Here is a 27,618-nt window from a genome sequence, read left to right as displayed (position 1 = left end):
AGAGGAGTCTGTTGGATGTTAAGCTGTTATTTGTTTTATGGACTCAATGTTGAAAATGTAAAACATTTCAAACACTGTTGGCAGAAGTGAAAAATAAATAATTGTATAAAGTTAAAATTTTGTTTGATTCCATGATGTATTTTACTGAACATGAGTATTTACAATGCAAATCCAAATTATTGTAATTTACTGACAGTTACTTATATCTTGTCTTTTCACTTTATTAAGATCAGATTCTGCAGGTAAAATTACAATAATAAGGTGACTTGACTTGAACTTGACTTGACCTACTACAGGACTTGACTTGACTTGATTTGACATCGCCTGTGACTTGACTTGACTTGCCCAAGAAAAAAAATACTTGGGACTTACTTGAGACTTGAAGGTTCAGACTTGAGACTTACTTGAGACTTGCACATGTGTGACTTGGTCCCATCTCTGCTATTTGCACCTCAGTATTGTTGTACATTAACAGGATGCAATAATAACAGTGTTAATGATAATAATTATTAAATTAATTATTCAAATGATTAAAAGCACCCCCCCCACACCTATCCCTAACCCTACCCAATAAAGGCTTTTAGTATTATTAAACATTTCGTTAGGCATTTTTTTTTCCACATTTAGAACATTTTTCTTAATTTTTATTGAAAGTAAATGCACTTCTGGTGTGATTTGTGATGAAAAAAAGAGATAACAACAAACTCTGCAAAAGGCGGATTTGAACCCATTCAATTGCGTCAAAATCAAGATCCATTACCCAAACACTTTACCAATTGCACCACTGAAGATGTTGAAAACAAAGTGCTTTTCAAAAAGTCTTGTTTGGCCCAACCAGGCATTGTTAGGCGGAGCTAGTGCGAATAGGCACGCTATTTGCACTTAGTGTGAATAGACACTCTGTATTTTTATTTAGAATAGTTGTATGACATTACTTGTATTCTGTTATCATTTAGTGTAAGAACAAATTCAGTAACTGATATATTTTTTATTTTTGGCAGATCTGCTCCTCCCACACTGGAATTCATCATCAATGAAGCTCCTCCCACAGAAGTAATATAATCAGTGAAGCTCCTCCCACAGCAGTCACATCACCGGTGAAGCTCCACCCACTACAGTTGATCAATAAATGCTGGAATATTCCCATCAGGCTACAAGTGAAGACGAGCATCAGCGCATCAGGAAGAGCTGAAATCTGCAAAGACTGAGTTTATTAAAGAGGACAGTGAGAACACGAGTGATCCAGAACCTGCAGAATGAAACACACTGAAGATCCTGAAGAACAAAGAGGTTGGTGTTTCTTCTTCATTCATTCATGATGCTAGAGAACATTCATGTTAGTGAGATTCAACACTTCAGCACATTTAGATAAATATAAACGGGATTTTTGTTGTTTTTACCTATAAACCGTAACCATCAAACTGTATCAAGTAAATTAGGTTTCCAAAATGGTGGACAGTGATGTAAGCATAACTCAAGCAAAATCTTATTTATAGTTACTGATAAAGCTGTATTTCTCATAAATCATAAAAGTCAACCACAGTAGATTATTCTTCTTACTGTAACTTTGGTAAGACTATTTCTACGGACACTAGGGGTGTAACGGTACACAAAACTGACGGTTAGGTGCGTACCTCGGTTTTGAAGTCACGGTTCGGTACGGGTTTGGTACAGCAGTTTTACAAAATGGCTTTTTATTTATTTTTTATTAAACATTGGTTGTAAAAAATTTTGTCTGTCCTTAAACAAATTAAAATATAACTAAACGTTTCTTAAAGATGCTGTAAACTATATAGGGAGCCCTTACTTGCACATTATTACTATAATATTAAAGGTTAACAACAGAGCCCAAACTATGAGCCTATATTCAGCTGATATTCATGTTTAGTTATAGGATAATCAACACTCAAATAACACATTGTGAGCAAACATGTAAACTTCACATAAGGCAGTTTTTGCATTAACTCCTAAATAAAATTGTTTTTTTCTCCAATTCGTTGTTGAAATATAATCTTAGTGACTGTCATTTTCATGACAGATTTATCTAAACATAGCATTAAATAATCAAGACATCACTAACAGGTTAAGTAGAATTTATATATATATATATATATATATATATATATATATATATATATATATATATATATATATATATATATATATATATATATATATAGTGCATATATTTAGTGAAAGAGTTGATTTCTCTAGTGAACTAACAGCTGTGGACACTGAATGACTTCTGACTCTGAGGTAAATGATGCGCGTGATATTGTTTACAAGCTGTTTGACGTCTTTCCGCGATTGAAACACTGAGCGATTACACGACATATACGTTTCAGTAAGTGTTATCCTCAACATACCTTAAAATATTAATTCATGTTTATTCTTCTGGGAGAAATGATCGCGTTCAAGCGGCCGCTTGAATTGACGTGCCTATACAGTGATCAGACGTCACATTAATGTAGCGACTATGAGTCAGATAAAATAATAACTCCAGTAGTTCAAGTACAGTGTTGCCACAGTTACTTTGAAAAAGTAACTTAGTTACTTTACAGATTACTTGATTTTAAAAGTAACTAAGTTACTTTACAGATTACTTGATTTTAAAAGTAACTAAGTTAGATTACAAGTTACTTTATTAGTTACATTCATCAGTTGCCGACAACACCTCTGCAGCCTCAACATAAAAATGACAACCGTTTTTGTCAACACTAAACATAAAACATGTTACACTACACTAAACATAAAACACTAAACATAAAACCCTAAACATGTTAATGAAAAGGTACAAATTACTTTGTTTTTATTAAATACATTTATGAAAAACAATTTATATTTAATTTTTAATTTATATTTATATATGAATGTAAATAATTATATGGGCCTACACAAATAATATAAAATTACAAGATTTATATTTTATTGTAAACGTAATGTGCAGCTCTGTAAAGGGACAACAAATATATGATCGATCCGTGAGAACAATATATTTTTTAATAATCTTTAAAGCTACACTATGTAACTTTTCCGTCCACTAGAGGTCGCCTGTTCAAAACAAAGGCGTAGTTTGATGACGGCACGTTTGAGCGCAGAATCTCGGGACATGTGGTCTTCACCTCACAGCCGGTGGAAAACAGTCAGGATAGGACTCGGGCAGAAATCGTGTTCATGGATGCGATTATTAACATTACTGTAGTATGAAGCAGAGCAGGAGCGAGTGTTGTGGAGCTGAGCAAGGCCGCAGGAGCGATTGAAGAGCGGGACTGTTATTATGGCATAGTCGCTGGCGGGACTTTTATTATGACACGGTTGCCGGCGCTACTTCCTCTTTTCCAGTCATGAGTCTGAGGTAACGCAACTCTGTTTATCGTATTAGATATATCTGAGTGTGTTGAAAAGGAAGTTATGACGTTCGCTCGGCGGCTGCTTTGACACTTATTCACACTGCAGTGAGAGTAAATTGTTTCACTGAATAAAACCGGAGACCGAGGGTGACGCAGATATGACGCAATCGACAGGCGACTCCCTCACACGCATAGCTCACACGTCCCGGTTCCTTGGTTAAAATAGCAATTTTCTCACGATTTACAAATAGTTTAAAACATTTGGGATATTCTAAGTACTCAACTGAACAAAGTATATAACACTGGCCTAGTGGTTTCTGGATATTTTACTGCAAAAATCCTACATAGTTCACCTTTAAGTGCACAAAACTATGAAAATATATGAAACGCTTCAAAACAGAGCGGCAACAAAGCGCTTATGCGCATCCCGGGTGCAGAATGATGCGCTTAAAGCAACATGGAATCAGTGTGTGCAGTGCAGCGCGAGTGCACATTGAAAAGTTCACGGTTTAAAGAGAAGATGAGCGTCGAGGCCACAAATCCTAGTCCACTATGTAGCCTATATCGGTCCAAACATTCACTGATTATTTGTTTCTTCACAGTTTTAAATTCCGGTTATTGTGCGTGTGATGCTAATTAATAGTCATTGTGTTGTCACCTGAGTAGCGAGCACAACATCTCTCAGAAACAGCAAGATAGACTCCAGGAAGATAAATTATTTTATCAACATATCAAGTATTATAACGGGAATATATCATATGGAGTGAGCTTTACCGCTGACTGGAACCGAACGACGCGCAGTTTGAATGCTGAACGGAGAATGATTGAGCTACAGCGGAGGAAAGACATTCAGCTATGGAATGGCTTTAGATGACTTTGTAGGCTACTAGCAAATAATAATATACTAATAATGATTGCTGAAGGATAATGTGACAATATATATTTCTGATGATTATTTAATTATCACGACATGCCTAATCTGAGCAAGTGACTGCCTGTCTTGAGTTTTGTCGACAGACGGAGCGGCCGCCTCGTAATTCTCTATGCAGGAAAACCCCTGCTGAGACTAAACAAGAAAGCAAAAATATATATTTTTACTAAGGAAAATGACAAAAAAAAAGTAACTCACAGTGACTTGGATAAGTTACTTTAATCTGATTACTGGTTTGGAAATAGTAACGCGTTAGATTACTCGTTACTGGAAAAAGTGGTCAAATTAGAGTAACGCGTTACTGGCATCACTGTTCAAGTATCATATAAAACAAACTTAGTTTTTTCCCTCTTGGCTGTTGTGGAAAAACAGCATTTATTATCTCTGGTGATAGATGGTCGATTTCCTGGGGTCTGGAGCTGAATTGGGCTTTGTAAAGGGGATGTTCATTTGATCGAATCATTTGGAAGATTCATTCATCTATAATGTCTGCGCCCACAATCACTACATTAAAGAGCGTCAAAACAGCATTTATCGTTTGAATTTCGTGATAAAATGGACTGAATACTTAATGTGTTCGCATGGAATCACTAGAATTGAAGTGTGTTCCGCGCTTAAAACAAGCCGACTGTTAAAGGGTAACTAAACCCTAAACCAACTTTTTTTAGTTAATGATCTGTAATACTGGGGCTTTATTAATGCTGTTCATTGATTCGAGTAAATGTTTTGACATTTGAGTATAAAGTGTTTTAATTCTATAAAATATGGTGTAAAACCGCCAAAGTGCTGCCCTCTTAAGGTTGAACGGTGGCTACTGCAGTTGAATTTTCCTATTGGAGGTTGTGGTACATCGTGACGTAGGATGGTACCTCCAACGGCTCACTATCCGCGCCCCTAGCGCGAGCTCACCACGGCCTCAGAAATGTTTCCCCCAATCACACGATGAGAGCGGCTACACTCCAGTATGAACTGTCATATTACATGAAGTAAACATTATGAATGAAACTCACTTGACACTTGCTTTAAAATTGTATTGAAGAAAATACGGTTAAATAATGCAGTTGTCAGTACATGTCAGGCTTTTCTTGCGATATTATTGCCGCCCGTCATGTGTACAGATAATTTTCATACTTGAGACGCGCTTTCAAACCCGGACACGCAAGTGGTTGCCGCGGACGCAGATAGATTAGGTCAGTTCTCTTGCGCGGCTGCTTCACTGGCATCGTCGGCATAGGGAGTTAACGCAGTTTGAGCAGCGGCTCGCATTGATAAGGCTCCGGGTTTGTGTCTGTTACAGACAATCCACCCTCCTCCACTTCAGGTGAAGGTAGGCGAAATGACCGCTCTGTTGCAAAGCTGGCGTCACTCCAGTCATTCTCCATCTTTGCGACTCGCGAGTCTGACAGCTGTCAAACAACCCGTCCCTGAGGGTCTCAGATGCACGCCCTCTGCTCAGCCCCGCCCTCGGTTCGTCCCCTCTGTGTCCGCCGGGCTCTGCCCACTTTTCCAGCATTTTTTGAAAATTGCCAGTGGGTGGAGTTAAGCTCTGAGCAGGGGTTTAGTTACCCTTTAACTGTTAAAGATTGCATTCGTAACCATTCGGTACATGCGTGGACCGAACCGAAAGCACTGTACCGAAACGGTTCGGTACGAATACGTGTACCGTTACACCCCTAAAGGACACTGTTGTAAACTTGAACAGGAATGCAGTGAGAATCACTTGAGTGTATGAATGTATGAATGGAAGTCAATGCAACTGAAATTCAGACATGAATACTTGACATTCTTTGAGAATGAGCTTTGTGATGCTCCAGTCATCAGTTTAGCTAAAGTCTCATTGTAGTTTTTTTACATTTTATGTGGTCAGTGTTTGGAGATGGAGACCAGTGTTAATTTTGACAGCCATTTTTGATTTAGTCTTAGTCTTCAGACGAAAATGCTTTTTAGCCCTAGTCACATTTTAGTTATTTTGTCTTTCATAGTCTTAGTCTAGTTTAGTCAACGAAAAGTTTTAGTCATTATTTTTAGTCAAACTGGGGTTACCAACATTAATTTTGGCAGCTTTTTTATATATAGTCTTTAGAAAAAAACTGAAGAATAGTTTGCAGTTTCATCAGCAGAAGCTTCAAGTCTCTCAAGGAGTTTGTAGGCCGCGCTCCCTCTACCAGCCTCCCCGCCTCTCGTACATACAATATTTCAACAGTTATACAGTTTTCAAGGTCTAGCCACATCGTTACTGCCATGTGGAATGATTCTGATTGGCTCAGAGAAAATGCACAGTCATGGTAAATTTCCACACGAGGATAGATAGCGGAGCATATCACTAAACTAGGTAGACTAGTTGTCACCCCATCACTAGAAATCGATCATTGTTGACCTCGGAGGTTGCAGAAAGGCATCTTCAGGTGTGGTGTCGTGTGCAGAAAATGTCCCTCTTCAATATTGGGCCTGCACAGATCATGCAACGCACACACAAACGCTCCCTAGAATCACAGCTCTCCCAAGGTTGGAGAGTCTTAACTAACTATCAACAAAACACTTCACCAAATCATGCTGATAACATGTGCTTCTCTCTCACAGAGACACAGACAATAGTACAATTGTATTCAATTCTTTAGGGTTTCAGTAAAAGGAAAACAAATACATTATTTAATCTCTGGAAGTAGTCACCACTCAGAGACCAAATACAAACTTGAGAAAATATAAAGGAAGAAACAATCATTGGTCCTCTTGATTTAAGCAAACTCATAACTGGAAAGAATCATTAAAATCATAATAATTATATAGGAGGATGAATATTGATTGAGGCTTTGATTATGGATTTAAGTAGGATATATATAATTATATTGAAGCGGGGGTAGATTCCCGCATCGTGTGTTGTTCTTCTCTGGGCGCAGGTCCACCATCTGATCTGGATACGGCCCGGATTGCAGTAAACCTCGGGATAAAACAGAGAGACTATCATTAGCGTAGATGCCCTTCTTCTGATGATGTAACGAGTACATCAGGTGTTGTGGGAAGTGTTCCCGTTTCCGGCTGACCTAGTTAATGCAGCCTAACAATCATTTCATTGAAAAAGTGTTTTATGTGTATGCCACAGTAAAGAGATGTGTTTTTAGTCTAGATTTAAACTGACAGAGTGTGTGTCTGCTTCCCGAACAATGCTAGGAAGACTGTTCCAGAGTTTAGGAGCTAAATAGGAAAAGGATCGACCGCCTGCAGTTGATTTGGATATTCTCTGTATTATCAAGTGGACAGAATTTTGAGACCGCAGTAGACGTGATGGAGTATAATATGTTAAGAGCTCGCTCAAGCATTGGGGAGCTAAACCATTTAGTGCTTTGTAAGTAATAAGCAAGATTTTAAAATGTATGCAATGTTTAATAGGCAGCCAGTGCAGTGTTGACAGAACTGGGCTAATATGGTCATATTTCCTGGTTCTAGTAAGAACTCGAGCTGCTGCGTTTTGGACCAGTTGGAGTTTATTTATTAAGAGAGCAGGGCAACCACCCAGTAGAGCATTACAATAATCTAGCCTTGAGGTCATGAACGCATGAACTAACTGTTCAGCATTTTGCATTGAGAGCATGTGCCGTAATTTAGATATATTTTTAAGATGGTAGAATGCCGTTTTACAGATGCTAGAAACGTGGCTTTCAAACAAAAGATTGGTATCAAAGAGCACACCCAGGTTCCTCACTGACGACGAAGACTTGACAGAGCAGCCATCAAGTGTTAGACAGTATTCTAGGTAACTACTTGTGGAACTTTGTCCAATAATTAAAAATGCAGTTTTTTCTGTATTGAGTTGCAGGAAATTACCGGTCATCCAATGTTTTATGGAGGCTATGCATTCCGTTAATCTTGTGAATTGGTAAGTTTCTTCAGGGCATGAAGAAATATAGAGCTGAGTATCGTCAGCATAACAATGAAAACTAACGCCATGATTCCTAATAATATTCCCCAGTGGTAGCATGTACAGGGTGAAGAGTAGCGGTCCTAGCACTGAGCCTTGTGGTACTCTATACTGAACTTGCGATCGGTGTGACATCTCTTCATTTACTGCTACAAACTGATAACGATCACATAGGTATGATTTAAACCATGATAAAGCAATTCCACTAATACCTACATAATTTTCGAGTCTATTCAAAAGAATGTTGTGGTCGATAGTTTCAAATGCAGCGCTAAGATCGAGTAACACTAATAGAGAGATACAGCCACGATCGGATGATAAGAGTAAATCATTTGTAACTCTGATGAGAGCAGTCTCAGTGCTATGATACGGTCAAAATCCTGACTGGAAATCCTCACAGATACCATTTCTTTCTAAAAAAGGAGCATAATTGTGAAGACACTGCCTTTTCAAGTATTTTTGACAGAAAGGGTAGATTTGAGATTGGTCTATAATTGACTAATTCTGTAGGATCAAGTTGCGTTTTTTTTTATAAGTGGTTTAATAATAGCCAACTTAAAAGTTTTCGGTACATATCCTAATGACAAAGATGAATTAATGATATTAAGAAGAGGATCTATGACCTCTGGTAGCATCTCTTTTAATAGCCTAGTTGGTACAGGGTCAAGCATACATGTTGTTGATTTAACGAGTTTAGCCAATTCTTCTCCTATAGCAGTGAAGGAGTGTAATTTTTCCTCAGTGACACTACAATGCTCTGTCTGATGTGATACTGTATTAGACGGCTGCATGGTTAAAATTTTCTTCCTAATATTATCAATCTTACATGTAAAGAAGTTCATAAAGTCATTACTGCTGTGCTGTTTACAATCATCAGAAGTTGAAGCTTTATTTTAGGTTAATTTAGCCACTGTATCGAATAAATACCTTGGGTTGTGTTTGTTTTCTTCCAAGAGAGTTGAGAAATAAGCAGATCTAGCAGTTTTTACAGCCTTTCTGCATGTGATCATGTGCTCTTTCCACGAATTACGAAAGACCTCTAGTTTTGTTTTCTTCCAGCTGCGCTCCATTTTTCTGGCTGCTGTTTTAAGGGCACGGGTGTGCTCGTTGTACCACGGCGTTGGACTATTTTCTTTAATCTTCTTTAAGCGCAGAGGAGCAACTGTGTCTAAAGTACTGGAAAAGAGAGAGTCAATAGTTTCTGTTGCAACATCGAGTTCTTCTATGCTATCTGGGATGCTGAGGAGATGATACTGATGAGGAAGATTATTTCAAAAGCAATCTTTAATAGAGGCAGTGATTGTCCTGCTATTTTTGAAGCGAGGGGGCGGCTTTGCAACTTTAGCTTTAAATTAAGTATACAGGATACTAAGTAATGATCTGAGATGTCATCGCTCTGCTGCAGAATTTCAACGGTATCAACATTTATTCCATGTGACAATATTAGGTCTAAAGTATGATTATGGCGATGAGTGGGTCCTGACACGTGTTGCCTAACTCCAATAGAGTTTAGTGTATCTTTAAATGCTAATCCTAATACGTCTTTTTCGTTGTCTACATGGATATTAAAATCACCAACAATTAATACTTTATCTACGGCCAGTACTAATTCTGATAGAAAGTCAGCAAATTCTTTGATAAAGTCTGTATTATGCCCTGGTGGCCTGTATACAGTAGATAACACAAATGTTAAACAGGTTTTGTCATGTACACCACATAGCGTTACATAAAGCACCAAAACTTTAAAGGAATTATATTTGAAACTAGACTTCTGAGTAATACTGAAGATATTATTATAAATTACAGCAACCCCTCCCCCCTTTACCTTTCAGACGCGGCTCATGTTTATAACAATAATCTTGGGGGGTGGACTCATTTAAGGTAATGTAGTCGTCAGGTTTTAGCCAGGTTTCTGTCAAACAGAACACATCTAGATTATTCTCTTTAATAATATCATTAACAATAAGCGCTTTTGGGGAAAGGGATCTAATATTCAGCAACCAAAGCTTTATCAATTGTTCATCTGTATTATATCTTTTGTTTATTTGTTGGACATCAATTAAATTTTTACTGTTGAATGTTTTTTTTGTATTTACTAATTCGGGGAACAGACACAGTCTCTATATGATAATATCTCGGTGAAAGAGTCTCTATGTGCTGGGATTTATCTGACTCCGGTGACGTGAGACAGCTAGCAGACGGTCGGTTTAGCCAGTTTGTCTGCTTCCTGACCTGGGCCCTAGTGAGTCAAGGTTTAGCTCTAAGACTATGTGCCAAATTACTAGAGAGAAGAGCGGCACCACCCCAGGAGGGATGGATGCAATCCTTCTTCAACAGGTCAGGTCTGCCACAAAAACTTTCCAATTGTCTATGAACCCTATGTTATTTTGCAGACACCACTTAGACAACCAGCCATTGAGTGATGATAGTCTGCTAACTATCTTAATCACTCCTTCTAACGGGGAGCGGACCAGAACAATAAACAGCGTCTGACATCGTACTAGCGAGTTCACACCTCTTTAATGTTAATTTTGGTGATCTCCGACTGGCGAAGTCGGACATCATTAGTGCCGACGTGAATAATAATCTTAGAGAATTTACGATTAGCTTTAGCCAGCACTTTTAAATTTGCTTTGATGTCAGGCGCTCTGGCTCCCGGTAAACAAGTGACTATCATGGCCGGTGTCTCTATCTTCACTTTCCGTGTAATAGAATCGCCAATGACTAGGGCACTTTCAACAGGATACTCAGTGGGTGCTTCACTGAGAGGGGAGAACCTGTTTGATGTTCTAACCGGAACGGAAAAGCGGTTCTTTGGTCTGCGACTATGCTGCCTCACTGTCACCCAGTTTCCCTGCTGCGAGGGCCCTGCAGCCGGAACCGAAGAATGTACAGAGTTCACGAAGCTATTCGCATCCAAATCAGTGTATAAAGCTGTTACATCCTCACTACTCTCAGATAAAGTATGGATGCGTGTTTCTAATTCTGAAATCTTCTCCGTCAGCCTAACTATCTCCTTACATTTATCACATGTGAAGCCCTGTTCGCCAGCGGAGAAGCCTATATTAAACATGCGACATGCGGTGCAAGTGATAATGACAGGAGAAGACATGACTTACCGTGTTTGTTGATTAATCCAACTTACCACTTACCACAATCGTTTGCTGGACACTATTTACTAATCCAACTAATGAACTTTGAAAAAGGGAGATCCGGGTGCAGAGATGACAAGCTAACAGGCTAGCGAAATGCTAACGTCTGATGGTGATTTAGATTAAAAGCTAGCGATATCAAATTTAACGTGATAGGCAATTTTTAAACAATTTAAGGTGATGAGTAAGTTATATTTAGCAGTAGAATAAAGAGGAAATATCAAAATAAAGATTAAAACGTGAGCAAGGCTGTACAGATCTACAAACAGCACACAGGAGGCACACAGGAGACAGGAGCAATCGATCAGGCAGGAGCAATCAATCGATCAGGCAGGAGCAATCCAATCAATCGATCAGGCAGGAGCAATATTTAAGTCAAAATATGGCAGTAATTTATATTCTAATGTTAATATCGCGTTAGATAGCTGTCATTGTATCAAATATAATTAATAGTTCTCATTTGGCTATTATGTTAAAAATAATAATTTGAAGATCAGTGTACCTCATTCATGGAAAGTTTCAGGGATTATAATTGATTAAAATGCATCAAAATGATCAAAATAACATTTTATAGCAGTTTCTGTTATCACTTATGTCTTTCACTTCACTTTTCTCATTTTGAATTATTTTGATGTTCTGATAATTAAAATAAAAACTTTGATTTCAGACGTGATGGAAGAGAGCGAGGAGAGTGAAGAACTGAGTGAAGTGGAGGAGGAACATCATGTCAAACGTGGAGAAAAACCTTTGAGTCGCTCAAAGACTAAAAAGACATTTATAAAGAAAACAAGAGCCAAGAAATCTACAACCTGCACTCAGTGTGGAAAGAGTTTCTCAACCAAACAATGTCTTGATCGTCACATGAGAGTTCATACCAGAGAGAAACCACACACTTGTGATCAATGTGGGAAGAGTTTCAAGCAATCAGCACACCTTAAAAATCACATGAAGATCCACACTGGAGAGAAACCTTACAAGTGTCCACGCTGTGACAAGAGATTCAGTGCGTCATCAACTCTGAAAATACATGAGATGATCCACACTGGAGAGAAGCCGTTCATGTGTGATCAGTGCGGGAAAACACTTCTTTGTGCATCACACCTGAAGGCACACCTGATACTTCATACGAAGGAGAAGCCACATTCATGCTCTGTGTGTGCAAAGAGTTTTTCAGCGCTGTGTAATTTAAAAGTACATCAGAAAATACACACTGGTGTGAGAGACCACATGTGCTTTGAGTGTGAGAAGACTTTTACTACAGCGAGCCATTTAAAACTACACCAGAGGATTCACACTGGAGAAAAACCTTACAAGTGTTCACACTGTGACAAGGGCTTCAGTGTGTCATCAACTCTGAAAGCACATGAGAGGATCCACACTGGAGAGAAACCTTACAAGTGTTCACACTGTGACAATAGATTCAGTCAGTTATCATCTCTGAAAACACATGAGAGGATCCACAGCAGAGAGAAGCCGCACACGTGTGATCAGTGCGGGAAGAGTTTCACACTAAAAGGATACCTTACGGGGCATATGAGAATTCATACTGGAGTGAAACCACACATTTGCAATCAGTGTGGAAAGAGATTCACACGATCTAAAACCCTTAAAGAACACATGAGGATCCACACCGGAGAGAAGCCGTTCATTTGTGATCAATGCGGAAAAACATTTCTTAGGGCATCAGACCTGAGGGCACACCTGACAGTTCATACGAAGGAGAAGCCACATTCATGTTCTGTGTGTGGAAAGAGTTTCTCACTGCTGTCCAGTTTAAAAATACATCAGAAAATACACACTGGTGTGAGAGAGTACATGTGCTTTGAGTGTGAGAAGACTTTTACTACAGCAGGCCGTTTAAAACAGCACCAGAGGATCCACACTGGAGAAAAACCTTACAAGTGTTCACACTGTGACAAGAGATTCAGTCGGTTAGGACATCTGAAAAGACATGAGAAGATCCACTCTGGAAGAAAACCGTGTCCCTGCCCTGCATGTGGGAAGCGTGACTCACCGACAGGTTTTGCGAAATCACAGACAAATTTCCAAAATCATAGGCAAATCTGTGCTTGTGCATGCGAGTGACAATCAGTCACAGACTTTCACAGAATTGTGCGCATCAGATGTGTAATCTGATGTTGCTCTAAATGTTGTACATGTCATGTCATGACTGCTATGTTGCTCGGAACTGCACCTAAGAATTTCACCTGAGAATTTCACCTAATGTTGCACTTGTGTATATGGTTGAGTGACAATAAAAGTGATTTGATTTGATTTTGATTTGACAGTGTGGAGAGTGGTGGAGGAAGCACTGAATCTCAGTACTTTAGTAAAAGTACAAATACCCAGAGATATGTTTACTTTAGTAAAAGTAGAAGTACCACAATGACAACCCTACTTAAGTAAAAAGTAAAATGTACCTGATTTTAAATGTACTTTAAGTATTAAAAGTAAAAGTACTTGCATAACAATATTCTCTTAATGTCTATACTCTAATAAATGGGCTACACAATCGAAAAAAAAAAAAAAAAAACATGCTGGTTATCTTACCTTACACCTGGTAAGATAACCAAGATGAATATAAATCTGATCTTCAATACCCGCGCTATATGCACATTTAACGGAGTTCACGTCAACGAAAGCAACAGATATGAGCTGCATTTATTCATCAGCTCATTAGATCAATATGAGAACGAGCGACTTAAGCTCTGGTAAGAGCATTTAGTCTCATTCGTTTTAATGAAGATGATTGTGTTTTTGAGCATCTAAGACGTAGGGCCCTATCTTGCACCCAGCGCAATTGACTTTGTACACCGACGCATGTGTCATTCCTATTTTGCACCCGCGCAAAGCGCGCTTTTCCCTCCACAGAAGCACGTCGCTAAACTAGTGAATGCACTTGCGCTCCCTGGGCGGTTCAGCGCAAAAAAGGAGGCGTGTTCCGGCGCAAACAATCCCTGGTGCTATTTTGCTGTTTCATTAAACAATTGCGCCACTGACCAGAAAAAACCTAGTCTAAAGTCAGTGGCGCGTTGCGCGTTGTTCATTATGCTATTTTAAGGGCGCATGCTTGACCATAATGTATAGCGTGCACAACGCGCATACACTTTGCTCATGTACACAGATGCAAGTTATTTTTGCAAATCATAAATTGTTACACTAAAAAAATATTAACACATGAGATATCTTCATCTTCATCCGTCATATGACGGAAATCATTGTGGTGTGCCACGAAGATGTGAAAAAATAGGCATAAATCTAGCTTACAAATGATTCAGGCTAATTGTAATAATTAAGGATAAGACCTGTTTGCCCAATAGTGGCAAGACATATATGTATATAAGGACATCTGACAAATTGGTTTGTCCGTCAAGAACCAGGAACAAAAATCGACTGAAAAACTGAAAAAACTGAAAGACTGAAAAAAAAAGACTGTGAAATCACCTTTACCATAATGTACAACATTACAACTTCACTTCTCTGTCTTTCACTGCTCTTAAAAGAACATCAGTCTCCTCGGCTGTGAACCGCTCCTGGCGTGCGCCTGGTAAATACGCCATAATAATAGCAATCCATAATGGAACTTGCGCACCTGCTTTTAAAGGGAATGTTGGATGACGCTCGGATTGGTTTATTCACGTTACGCCCAAACCACACCTATGAATAATGAAGCTACTTCAGACCAACCCATTTTAGATTTGCGCCGGGCGCAAGAGCCATTTATCCCGCCGGGAAAATAGCAACAGCGCCGAGACCCGCCCACAAAGTTACTTGCGCTTCGCGTTTTGACACTTGCGTTTCAGATCGTTAAAATAGGGCCCGTAGTCTATTTTCAGCTTCACTTGCGGCAGTTTGCGTGTTGCATAGCACCGTCCTCTAAACACTGTGCGAGCCAGTCTTGATGTTTCCACCAGCGCAGCACATCTCATTGTTTCTTTTAATTAATGAATGTCTAAAAGGAAAAAGGTCCAAAGCCCAGCCCGCATTTGAGGTATGACGTGAAAATTGTCCCGAAGCCCGGCCCTAGGGGAATAAAAAAGTCGGGGCCCGTCAGGTTCGGGCAGAAATGCAGGGCTCTACCTCCTTTTGCATCACATTTTTTGCAAATTGGATATCCAGGACACACGTTGTTATCCAAAGACAGTATTTCCATAATGGAGTAGCCAGGGATTCGCGACAGCGTTTCGTTTTTAGCTGGGTTTGCATCTGTCTTTTTGTGATTTTTGCGCATTTGTTCTCCCGCCCGTCTTTCTGGAGCGCACAATTTCCCCCCTTTGAATTATTTATTTATTTTACTCATTAACAGATGTGGTTTAAGATGTAGCGAAGTACAGTACTTCAAACAAAACATACTTAAGTAAAAGTAAAATTACAGATTTTTAAAACTGCTTAAAAAAGTAGAAAAACTCGGAAAGTAGAAAAACACGGAATAACTACTCAATTACAGTAACGCAAGTAAATGTAATTCGTTACTTTCCACCTCTGATTACAACCATAAACTCCCCAAATCCATTCACATTTTTAGGGTGCGTTCACACTTGTAGTTCAGTTTGTTTGGTCCGGAACAAAAACAAAACATATAGTCCTGGTCCGCTTAGCGTTCACACTGGCATTTTTTTAACAGCGAATCTAAAGTTACTGAACCAAAGGCATATGGATACGGTCACAACCTGATTGGTCGGCTTTTATGATGTATATTTCTGCTTACCGAACATTCAAAACAATGCTGTGTGCTGGATTAAATGCCATCATTTCATACGTGTACATATGGTTTTATTTTTACCAGCTGAGAACTCACGAAGAGCTCATAAAATGGTCAAAACATTCAGAACAGCTCCAGGATGTCCTCCGTTGTATGCAGAAACAAAGATATGGATATTTTGATGAGGCACTTTATCTCCTCGTTGCCCCACGTTTGCCCTCTACTCATTTTGGATACACAGATCTTTCCGCGTCATCAAATCAGATGACTTGTAGTGTTGCATCTTGTGACATCACGTCCTGTTTTTGGTTTGTTTACATGTCTTTGGTCCGTGTTATTTATCTGAATACTACTGTTAGTATAGTTCTTACTTTAGTATATATCAAAATTACATACAAACTTTAGATACTGTGTACATCTTAAACACTAAAATGCCTTCACAGGGTTCATTTATAAATATATGTTTTATATTGATTTTTATAATAGTCATTTGTTCAAACCTGCTTGTTTGTTTGCTATAGATGTTTACATTTCAGAATATTAAGCCATGTTTTTCCTAAAAAAGAGTCGATAAGAAATACCATATCAATGAGCAGTATTGTAAGAATGATACCATTAAAACCTGAACGATACCCATCCCGACATGTACAGGAGATCATCTCATTAGTAGAGGTCGACCGATTCATCGGTTTTGCCGATTAATCGGCACCAATCAGCTATCGGCAAAAATCCACACCGATAGTTTTTCCGTGTTGCGTCCGTTGCTGGAGCGGCTGAGACGGGTGCGCTGTCATTACACCATACAAGAGCTCTGAGAAGGGTCTGCTGGCATTATAAAGCACGAGAGCGTGACAGTGAAACTGTATGAATACAGAGCACTACAGTACTTGTTGCCAAATCATTATAAAGTCATTAAATTCTTGACTAGATGCTGCATTAGCAGGTAAAGAACAGCAGTGTGTGTGTTTGTCAACGAGGCTGAGAGGACACTAACATTAGCGCTACCTCAAGCATAAAAACACACGCAAGTCTGACCCAAATGTTGCATATATAAAATTAGTGATGTAAGAAGGCGAACTGTTCTAATGCTGCTGAGAGAAACATAAAGAAAGCAGAAGCGCATTCGTTTTTTATTAGATAATCTCCTTCTAAAGCAGACTGTTTGGATTTATATGAAATGGTAACACTTTACAATAATATTCCAACATTAACTAAGGCTAATAAATGCTGTTAGAGTATTGTTCATTGTTAGTATGTTCATTTCAACATTAAATTGAGTTTGAAGTTTTAACCTTGATTAATGCACTATGAACTAACATGAATGATCAAGGTACAATTGTATTGCTCATATTAATACATGCTTATAGTTCATGTGAGCTAACACATCCTTGTTGCATAGGGACTTGTACGTGCATGAAATATACGCATGCTTCTTTGAGCAAGGCACTTTACTCCGTGTTGCTCCAGGGGGATTGTCCCTGTAAGAAGGACACTGTAAGTCGCTTTGGATAAAAGCGTCTGCCAAATGCATAAATGTAAAATGTAAATGTAAATGTTATAGCTAAAGAAACAAGTTTGTACCTGTAATATTTTAATGTTTCAATTATTTTCTGAAGAATTTGTTCCGTTAGAACTTCTAATTTTAATATTCATATTTATGTTTTTAATTTAGCACATTTTCATGGATCAGTACTGTTTTTTTGTTTCTTGTTATAAAGTTCAGCACTGTTTTATTAAAAAAAATTAATCCAGTATCCATTTTAAAAACTATCGGGCGATTAATCGGTTATCGGCAAGTGCAGTCCAACCTAGTTATCGTATCGGTAAAATCCACGATTGGTCGACCTCTACTCATTAGTTTTCACTTTTACTTCATTTTGTATTTGCTTTGAGTATTATTGATTAAATGTTGCCTTTTTATTAATGCTGTTATCTTTACTTTATAAATGTTATAAACCACTTTTATGTTTGCTGATTGCATTTGCTTTAGTAAAATGTAATTGTATAATTTTAGTTTTAATATCTGAAAGCCATTAAGTATTATGTTTGCTTTTTCAGCTTTTCTGTTTTAAACGTCTCAATAAAGCTTTTAATTGCCTAATACACTATATTTTACTCACACGTGACTGAGAATGAATGAGAGGGCTGTTTGTCTACATTAGTATTGTTGTGTGTTGTGTTGTTTTAAGGCTTGATAATTGTGAAAAACTCTTCCCGCACTGATCACATGAGTATAGTTTCTCTCCGGTGTGAACTCTCATGTGGCGCTCCAGACATTGTTTGGTTGTGAAACTCTTTCCACACTGAGAGCAGGTTGTAGATTTCTTGGCTCTTGTTTTCTTTATAAATGTTTTTAGTCTTTGAGCGACTCAAAGGTTTTTCTCCAGGTTTGACATGATGTTCCTCCTCCACTTCACTCAGTTCTTCACTCTCCTCGATCTCTTCCATCACGTCTGAAATGAAGAAAAAAAGTTTAATTTTATTTTTAGTACATCAAAACAATTCAAAGAAAGAAATATGAAGTGAAAGGACGTAAACGTGAGCCATAATGTAATAGCAGAAAGTAGAGGCATTTTTTACTTACATACTTATAGGTCCCTGAATAATAAGAAGATACTTTATAAAGACAGTACATTACGCGTATACAGACAGGAGCCATCTTGGAAAACAGTCTCAACAAGTCGAGCCACGAACGCTGTGCTAAGTGATGAACTGTGACTTGGAATCTCATATGGCACTGAACGCAACAGAGAAAATAAATAAATAAAAATATATTTTTTTTAAACTGAACGCAACAGAGGATACACACTAAAGAGATGGCGGATTATTCAACCGTGGCTCGACTTGTCGAAACTGTTTTCCAAAATGGCTCCAGTCTGTGTACGCGTAATGTACTGTCTTTATAAAGTATCTTCTTATTAAACTGTTTGTACACTTACAAAGTTCTCAATGCTTCGGTTTGCATGAGATGATCTGAGAATATAGTCCTCAGTGTGTATATAAGATGGCTGTGTCTCATGTAACCTTGTTATTTGTACACGCTGTGACTATACACATCACAACATGTAAATAGGAAAATGTTGGTGTTATTTTGTCACTTATTGAGCAGTAGGCTAGCTGGAGCCATTTACCTCCAGTCTTTGTGCTAAGCTAGGCTAGCAGGAGGGTGTGTCAGACAGAGTTATGGCACGCACAGAGATGAGAATGGTGTGTATGGACTTATCTAACTCTGGGGAATACAGTTAATAAGCCAAAGTCCCAAAAAGTTGGGGTGTTCCTTTAAGTTCTTTGCTCTTTATTTCCAGCACATTGCTGGTTCCATAAGTTTGTGTTTGTGTGGTCTAAATCAAAGCATACAATAAAATAATCAATATAAACAATTTATCAACTAGATAAATGTTTGAGAAGTAACAGAAACACTTAAAGTAACATCATGTGAATACATGAACACAAATGAATCATTACTTCGATGTAAAGTATATCATTAACCAAGGGATATCAACCAAACATAATACATTTAGTTCATCAAACAGTTAACATAAGGCTTCATAGTAAGTACATAAATCAACTTACTTCATACAATATATGCACACAAAGGTGAAGTAAACACAGAGTCCGTTTGATGCACTCACTCAATTCTGAGCCATTCGCTAACACTAATCAATGCCACCTGCTGGAGATGGGCGGAGCCAGGGCCGGCCCAAGCCTTTATGGGGCCCTAAGCAGAATTTTATTTGGGGGCCCCTTGGTAATTCTTGATAATTCGCACACCCATTATCAATGTTATTAGATGTAGCTGTGTTGCTTACATCATGTCTGCCTGTCATGTTTTTACCCTTTTACGGTCTTTAATTGTAACAGTAGCAAACCCACAAGAGTGGTCAGGTGTTAACTTGCACTTTAATATTCAAAGTCTTACAGTACTACAGTTCAGACTAGGGCTGGGTATCGATTCAGATGTTCCAGATCGATTCGATTTCGATTCACAAGCTCTCAAATCGATTCGATTTCGATTCTCGATTCGATTTTCTTTATTCGATTCTCGATTCAACTCATTGAATATAGATTTAATACATATACTATATTTATAAAAAAGAACAGTGAACATAAGTTTAAAAGTGGGTAATTAATAAAAAGAAATTAAGCCACCTGTATATTAAACTCTTTTATTTTAGGTACACTTGGGTACATTAAAACAGAACCAAGCTTTAATTTTCAAATTCATACAATTATGCTAAATAAAAACAATACAATTTTGATGCAAGATGAAAAATGTATGCTGAAAAAAGTCAGAACAGTCGCATTCCTTGATCAAACAGGATCAGGTTATTTCATTTTTAAGATAAAATAATCATAAAATCTTACAAAATTAGCTGTAACATGGCTAATACTGGCTTATTGGTGGTTCACCCAAAAATTCACCCAAAAGTTCACCCAAAAATAAAAAATATATGTCATCATTTATGCATGTATTCATCATGTATAATAACTGTTTTCTTCTGCTGAACAAAAAAAACCAAACTGTTGGGGAACCAAACTGTTTTTGTTCTCAAAATGACTTTTTTTTTCAATATTATGGAAGTCAACTTTTGTGTTCAACAGAAGAAAGAAATTCACATGATGAATACATTCATAAATGACACTTTTATATAAACTAACACTTTAACACTATACTAACAGTAGGCTTAATGTACAGTAACATTGCCTCATTGGAAACTGTAATATTTTTGCAAGAAAAGGAGTTGGTCAACGTGCTCTGGCAGAAGGCAACTTCTTTGAGCGGTAATAATGTCTCCAGCTGTGGAGAAAATTCGTTCAGCTGGGACACTGCTCCCTGGAACACAAAGGTAGCGTTTTGCCTGGAGGGACACAAGTGGGTACACTCCTTCATGCTTACACCACCACTTAAGTGGATCTTCTGAGAGAGGTATAGGTGTAACTTCTCTGTATTTGCCAACTTCTTCTCGTGCCCTGTCTGCTGCAGTAGCACAGACTACTGTAGCCACTGGTGCATAGGCTGCCACAAGCAGATCCATCAGCGCACATGATTCTTTTGACCTCTTTGGTGGGGCTGGGGAGGGGTCACCTTCACCAAGGGATTTTTGCTCCTGTACAGGTGCACTGCCTCCATTACCAGCACTATCAGATCCTTGCTGCTGATAGTTAGAAACAAGGAAAATGTCAATTAAAATTGCATTTCAATTTAATGTTGCCCATTTTATTATTTTACTTTAATTCATTATATTTATATGCAGTTGCAAAATATGTGTTTACATTTTTAGTTTTAAAACTTACAACTTGTAGCCTACCTTAACTTGCTCAAGAGTGACAATCTCATTGATCAATGTTGTGAATGTGTCCTCGCGTTCCGCTTCAGAGATGAAAGGAAGAGTCTTGAAACGAGGGTCCAGGGCAGATGCAACATACAGCTTCTCTTTTAGATTTGCATATCTTTAAGGATTAAACAAAAACATTTAAATTACCTTATGGCATCAACATATCTTTAAAGATTAGACAATAACATTTAAATTACCTTATGGCATCAACATACACACACTTACAATTAACAATAAGGTGATCTGTTGTAACATTCACACAAATGTTTACATTTTATATATAGTACTAGCAGTTTTTGTAAACATACCTAAACCTCAAGTTGTCATGCACGGCAGATTTGAGTTCCTTAATGACAGTCGAATCACTGGCAGTCGAGCGCATCTCATCAAGGAGCTGTGCGTGCAATGGTGCAATAATAGAGAGGGTAGCGGAGTTCTCCCCAGACATCACCAGAGTTGCACTCTTCATCGGCCGAAGAGCTTTCACGATGTCCTCGGCCACAGTTATATCCGCCTCTGTCAGAGTGCAAAGATCCTTTTCGCTCCGACGGACTTCAGGAGAAAGAAGCGCGGCTGAGATTGCCGGTTGCTGCTCCAAAAATCTGTCGAGCATGTCCAGCGCGCTGTTCCACCTGGTCACTACGTCAATTTTAAGTTTGCGACAGGGCAAGTTCAGTAGCGTCTGTTTTTCTTTGAAAACTCCTGTGAAAGAATGTCACTATGCGTCTAACTCGACCTAGCAATCGAGAGATGGCCGAAAGTTTCAGCGCAGCTTGCGATGCTAGATTTATTGTATGAGCAAAGCAGCCAATATGGAGCAGCTCCATCATCTCCACGGCACGTATCATATTGGTAGCGTTGTCGGTCACAAAGACCGGCTCTTTCTCAGTAAGCCCCCACTCTTCCAACGCATCTGAAAGCAATGCACATATATTTGCCCCTGTGTGACTATACTGCATAGCTCTGGTCTGCAACACATTTAAAAACGAGAACCCAGTCATCTAAATAGTGACAGGTAATTGTGATATAGGTCTCTTGATGTCTTGACGTCCAACCGTCACATGTGAGGGCCACTCTGTCCGCTGACTTTAGGGACAGAGTAATGTTTTGCTTCACTTCATTGTACAGTCTTGGGATAATCTCTTCGCTCATCCTTTTGCGACTAGGAATGGAATAACGAGGCTCCAGCACATTCAACATGTGACGGAATCCGTCGTTTTCGACTACGCTGTATGGACGTATGTTTTTGCAAATAAAAAATGCAATCGATTCAGTTATCTTTTGTGCACGAGGTGAATTATGAGGAATTTTGCTTGTGAATGCATTTGAAATCTTCGGCTGTGTGCTCGGCTGTGGGGGTGTTGTAACGTCTGGGTGATGTCTCATCAAATGGTTCCGCAGATTCGTAGTATTACTACAGCATTTCACCTCTGCATTACAAATCACGCATATAGCTTTGTTCTTGTCCACAACCCTATCGTCGTCGTCTTGCTTGCGAAATTTAAAATGCTTCCATACCACTGACTTTTTATGTGAAGGTGGTGGCATCAACGTTGACAACGCACCTGAAACCGCCATTTTAAGCACTGAATGAATGAATGACAGGTTTGCGGCGCCTCTCGCTCCTTGGTAACATCGCGCAAGGCAAATAAGCGGGTGACATCTAGTGGAGAAGACTAGTAATTAGATTAACGTTAATCTTACCAGAGACTGTCTAATTACGTTCAATGTTTGCGGAAATAAATATGGAAAAAAATCGATTCGTGGCCTTTGAGAATCGATTTTGAATCGACCACGTTATAAAAAACGATTAATCGAAAAACCGATTTTTTTGCCCAGCCCTAGTTAACATACATGGTTAAAATGACAAATTTTGGAGTTTATTTATTTATATTTATTATAGTATATTTATAACATATGATACAGTTAAGCAACATCACAGAACCTAGAGTGTTGTTTTCCTGAATACCATCACGCCTGAAAATGACAGATTTCATGACAGTTCCATAAACAATTAATTAACATTAAGTTACTTACATTTTAGATTGAATATTCACTGTTTTTGTTCAATTTCAGCAGCAAAAATAGTTCCAAACAAAGATCACAGCAGAACCGTAACGCATCTCACAGCAACAGTGTGTGTTTCTAAATGATTCAGCGTTTGAATGAATCGGTTGAATCAAAGATTCAATAATCTTCAAGCCTCATTCTTGAATGAATCATACATTTGAATTAATCAATCAATGACTCACTCATTAAGACTGGCGGTTTAGTTTTTTTCTTATTTGTATATTCAGAACATATTTAAAAAATCTTTTTGTTTCAAAACAATCAAAAATGTTTTGCCATTTGGGTATAAAGTGTTTTAATTCTATAATATATAGTGTAAAACCGCCTGAGTGCTGCCCTCTTAAGGTTGAACGGTAGAAGGTACAGAAACATACGCCCTATCTTTAAAATAGATTGTAAACATCATGGAACAAATGCATGCCACTGTATGCATCAGTGGAAACTTGTACATATTCCTGTACCAAATATAACTCAACCATGTATCTCCTTGGGACTAATGTACAGACACAGCCTGACTTTACATTGTACATTTTACAAATAAGTATAACAATTAATAAAACAAAACAAACACTGAAAATGTACATTAAACAATAAAATTGATATATTCAGTGTTTATGCTCTCGCACTGCAGGATTATTGCATGTGATGTTAACTGCGCATGCATCTCACTTGTGTGACTAAAATTCCCTGAGACACCGTTTCAAACTTACACAATATAATATAAGTTCACATCAAATACTTCACCGATAAACAACACAGGAAGATTATATGGCATTAAGACAATGCATTAAAGACAAGATAATGTGCAAACCGACATATTTATGTAAACATTCAGACGGAATGAGTCCATTTGTAAGGGTGGCCTTCTTTACATTACTGATGTATTACCCATAAATAACTGCATTGTCTCTCAGTAGAGCAGTTTAACAGTCTTTTGTCATATATCCTGACTGGAATAATGTGTTTGTAAGAGCAAACAGTCAGAATAAAGTGAGATGATCTGCTGATGATCCTGAATGTCTTGTTGAATGAGTGTTGATAGTCTGAGGCTCATCAATATTAACAGAGCTGCTGAAAAGACTCTTTATTTCATCTCAATAGTTCCTGTTTTCACCTCATTTATTATGATGATGTCTTCACATCTCCTGTAAATTCACACTTAAAGCTCATTTCATTGGTGTCAACAGACACTGCTCGTCTTCACTTGTAGCCTGATGGGATTATTCCAGCATTTATTGTTGCAAGAGAAGTTTGAATTACTCGACACATAAGATAATTAAAACTTCTCTTGCAACCTGAACATTTCACAATTGAAGCATTCAAATTGACTTTCCAACATAAAACACTCAACGTCATTCATTCATTTCTTATTCAATCTTTCCATTTGTCTGATAACCTTTATCATCTGTTTTCCTCTCCAGATCAATCCTCCACTGTGAGGATAACTGTACACAAACCTGTATTTTACTGAAGACATGCACCAATATAATATTTACGTACATCCTTCTCCCCTACTGGCCGCTTCAGGAACAACAGGGGTGTAAAACTCCCGTTTATGAGACTTCTCTGGGTCTGCCAGGGCCGGCCCGTGGCATAGGCGGAATAGGCAAATGCTAGGGGCGCCACTCATCCATAGGGGCGCCAAAATGTATTACTGATACTATTTTATTAATATTAATTCGAAATATTAACTTAACTAAGTGCCCCGCTTCTTCCCGGTCCGCCTCATCAATCTCCCCCCGCCGAGCTACTTGAAGTGCGTCAGAAATATAACGCGCGATCAGTTTAACGTTGGGAATGTGTTGTGTCGCGTCGCCTCTCGCCGCATCTAATGTAGACAGGATTGCTTTAATTTTTTACGGTGCTTGGCCGCTCGCGCCAAGTGTAGACACGGTGAAAGTTGCCTGATATGATGGATGGCCGAATGGTAGTGTCAAAAAAGACAGAAGCCCTCTGATGCAGGCAAGATAAGGGAGACACTGCAAAAATGCTCTTCTTACTTAGTATTTTTGTCTTGTTTCTGGTCTAAATATCTAAAACTTCTTAAATTAAGATGCATTTAGCCTACTAGATAAGTAAAATGACATAAGATCTATTTTCTTGTTTTCTTGAAAATAAAATTAACAAAATTAAGTGAGTTTATGCTTAAAACAAGCTAAATTATCTGGGGTGAGAAAAATTATCTAGTTTCTGATTAAATCTTGTTTCTTGTTTCCGTCCCAAACAGAAATAAGATAATTTTTCTCACCCCATTTGGCAGATAATTTTGCTTGTTTTAAGCAAAAACTCACTTCATTTGAGTGTTTTTTCCCCCCAGAAAACAAGAAAAAATATCTAATGTCATTTTACTAGTAAATACATCTTGATTTAAGATTTTTTAGATATTTGGACTGGAAACAAGAAAAAAATACTAAATAAGAAGAGCATTTTTTGCAGTGTAAAGACAGAGGTAACGTGATGTAGGCTTTTTGATGAATTAATACAGTTTATTTAATTGCATAGTAGTAAAATACTTATGTTCGCTAATTCATTCCAGTTTTACCTTAAACTTTATGCAAACAGCTGTTCTGGGTTCTCCAGAGGCCAGCCAGTGTAATTTTGTAAATAAAAACGCATGCAATATCACTTTTTTAATAGCCTAATATTTTTACTCTACAGTTGTGCAGTTTTAAGGGGACATATGGCCCTTTTAAAATGTATTTGCCAAAATTAGTAATGATATTCATATACAGGTTTATTTAAAATAGCAACATTTTATTTAAAATTCACATTAAATATCTAAATTTCTCAGTTTAATTCATGGTGAAAACATGAATGTGCATAGTTTAGTGGAAGATTGCTGCCATCTACTGGAAAACAAACACTTTTGCTAGTTCTCAATGAATAGTTTGTGCATGAATGCTAGATGCTATTACTCTTGCTATTTGTGTTTAAGCTGTAATGTGGCGTAGGTGCTATTTTTGTATAGTTTAACTATCATCAGCCTTTTAAAAAATAAAATAATAATAATAATATCATGAACATAATGACGGGGTAGAATGGACTGGACATCATATAGAACAACAACAATGAAAATAAAAATAAAAACATCAATGCATTACAAAAATAAAACAGTAGTAATTCCACAACTTAGACTGATAACATGTAGTCCTAAACCTTACAATGGGCACCAAGTAAAATCTTGCCTAGGGCAGCAAATTGGTCAGGGCCGGCCCTGGGGTCTGCACAAGAGTATTTCCTAAAAGGAGCATTTATTAGATCAAGACTTAAATGGTTAAAAAAGGGGGAAAAATATTAAATGTTTTTTTTTAGGGGGTTTGGCCTTGAAAAAAGAAACAGTGATTTTGCCTCAGTTTCAAAACTAATGATTAACAACAAAATTGTAGATTTCTTTAGATATTCCGAAATTTGCTGCTCAATTTTTCAGTAATTTGTATTCTTCCCCTTTGACTACTTCCAACATTGATGCTTTTTTAAATATCTTTATGAGTGAGACCAAACCATTGACGAGAACTTTCAGAATGTGTGAGATAAAGAAATAGACATTGATGAGTTGAGAGAGTGCATTAACTTGCTAAAAAATAATAAATCTCCAGGCAATGACGGCCTAACAAGAGAATTTTAGTGAGCCATGATATTATTTTCAAAGTTATCAAATTGTTAGGTTTTGGAGATGTATTTTTGAAAGCAGTTAAAACATTGTACAATGGATGTAATAGTTCTGTCAGACTTGCTTATGTTATTTCACAAAGGTTTGATATTCATTGTGGCATTAGGCAAGGGTGCCCTCTCTCTCCTTTTTTATTTGTATTGTTCACCCAGGTTTTGGCAATGCATGTATAAATAAATCAGTATAATGGTATCTCAGCTTTAGGTGTAGAATTTAAACTTATCAAGTTTTCTGATGACACTGAGAAACAAATTTGAGGTACCCAAAATAATTAGATATATTGAGACATTCACTGCTGTGTCAGGCCTTAAAATGAATTGTGATAAATCTGTATTGTTTCCCTTTAAAGACGGCTCCTCAGAAATAGAAAACATGTTAAACACAAATTAACATATCTAGGTGTAATAATTTGTACATATGAAAACAGAGGAGTCAGTTAAACTTTGAACCAATTATTGAGAAAAAATTATAATTTGTGGTTAATGAGGGAT

This window comes from Gobio gobio, assembly GCF_949357685.1.
Source record: "Gobio gobio genome assembly, chromosome: 1".
In the NCBI taxonomy this organism is placed as follows: Eukaryota; Metazoa; Chordata; class Actinopteri; order Cypriniformes; family Gobionidae; genus Gobio; species Gobio gobio.
This window is presented reverse-complemented; position numbering follows the sequence as displayed.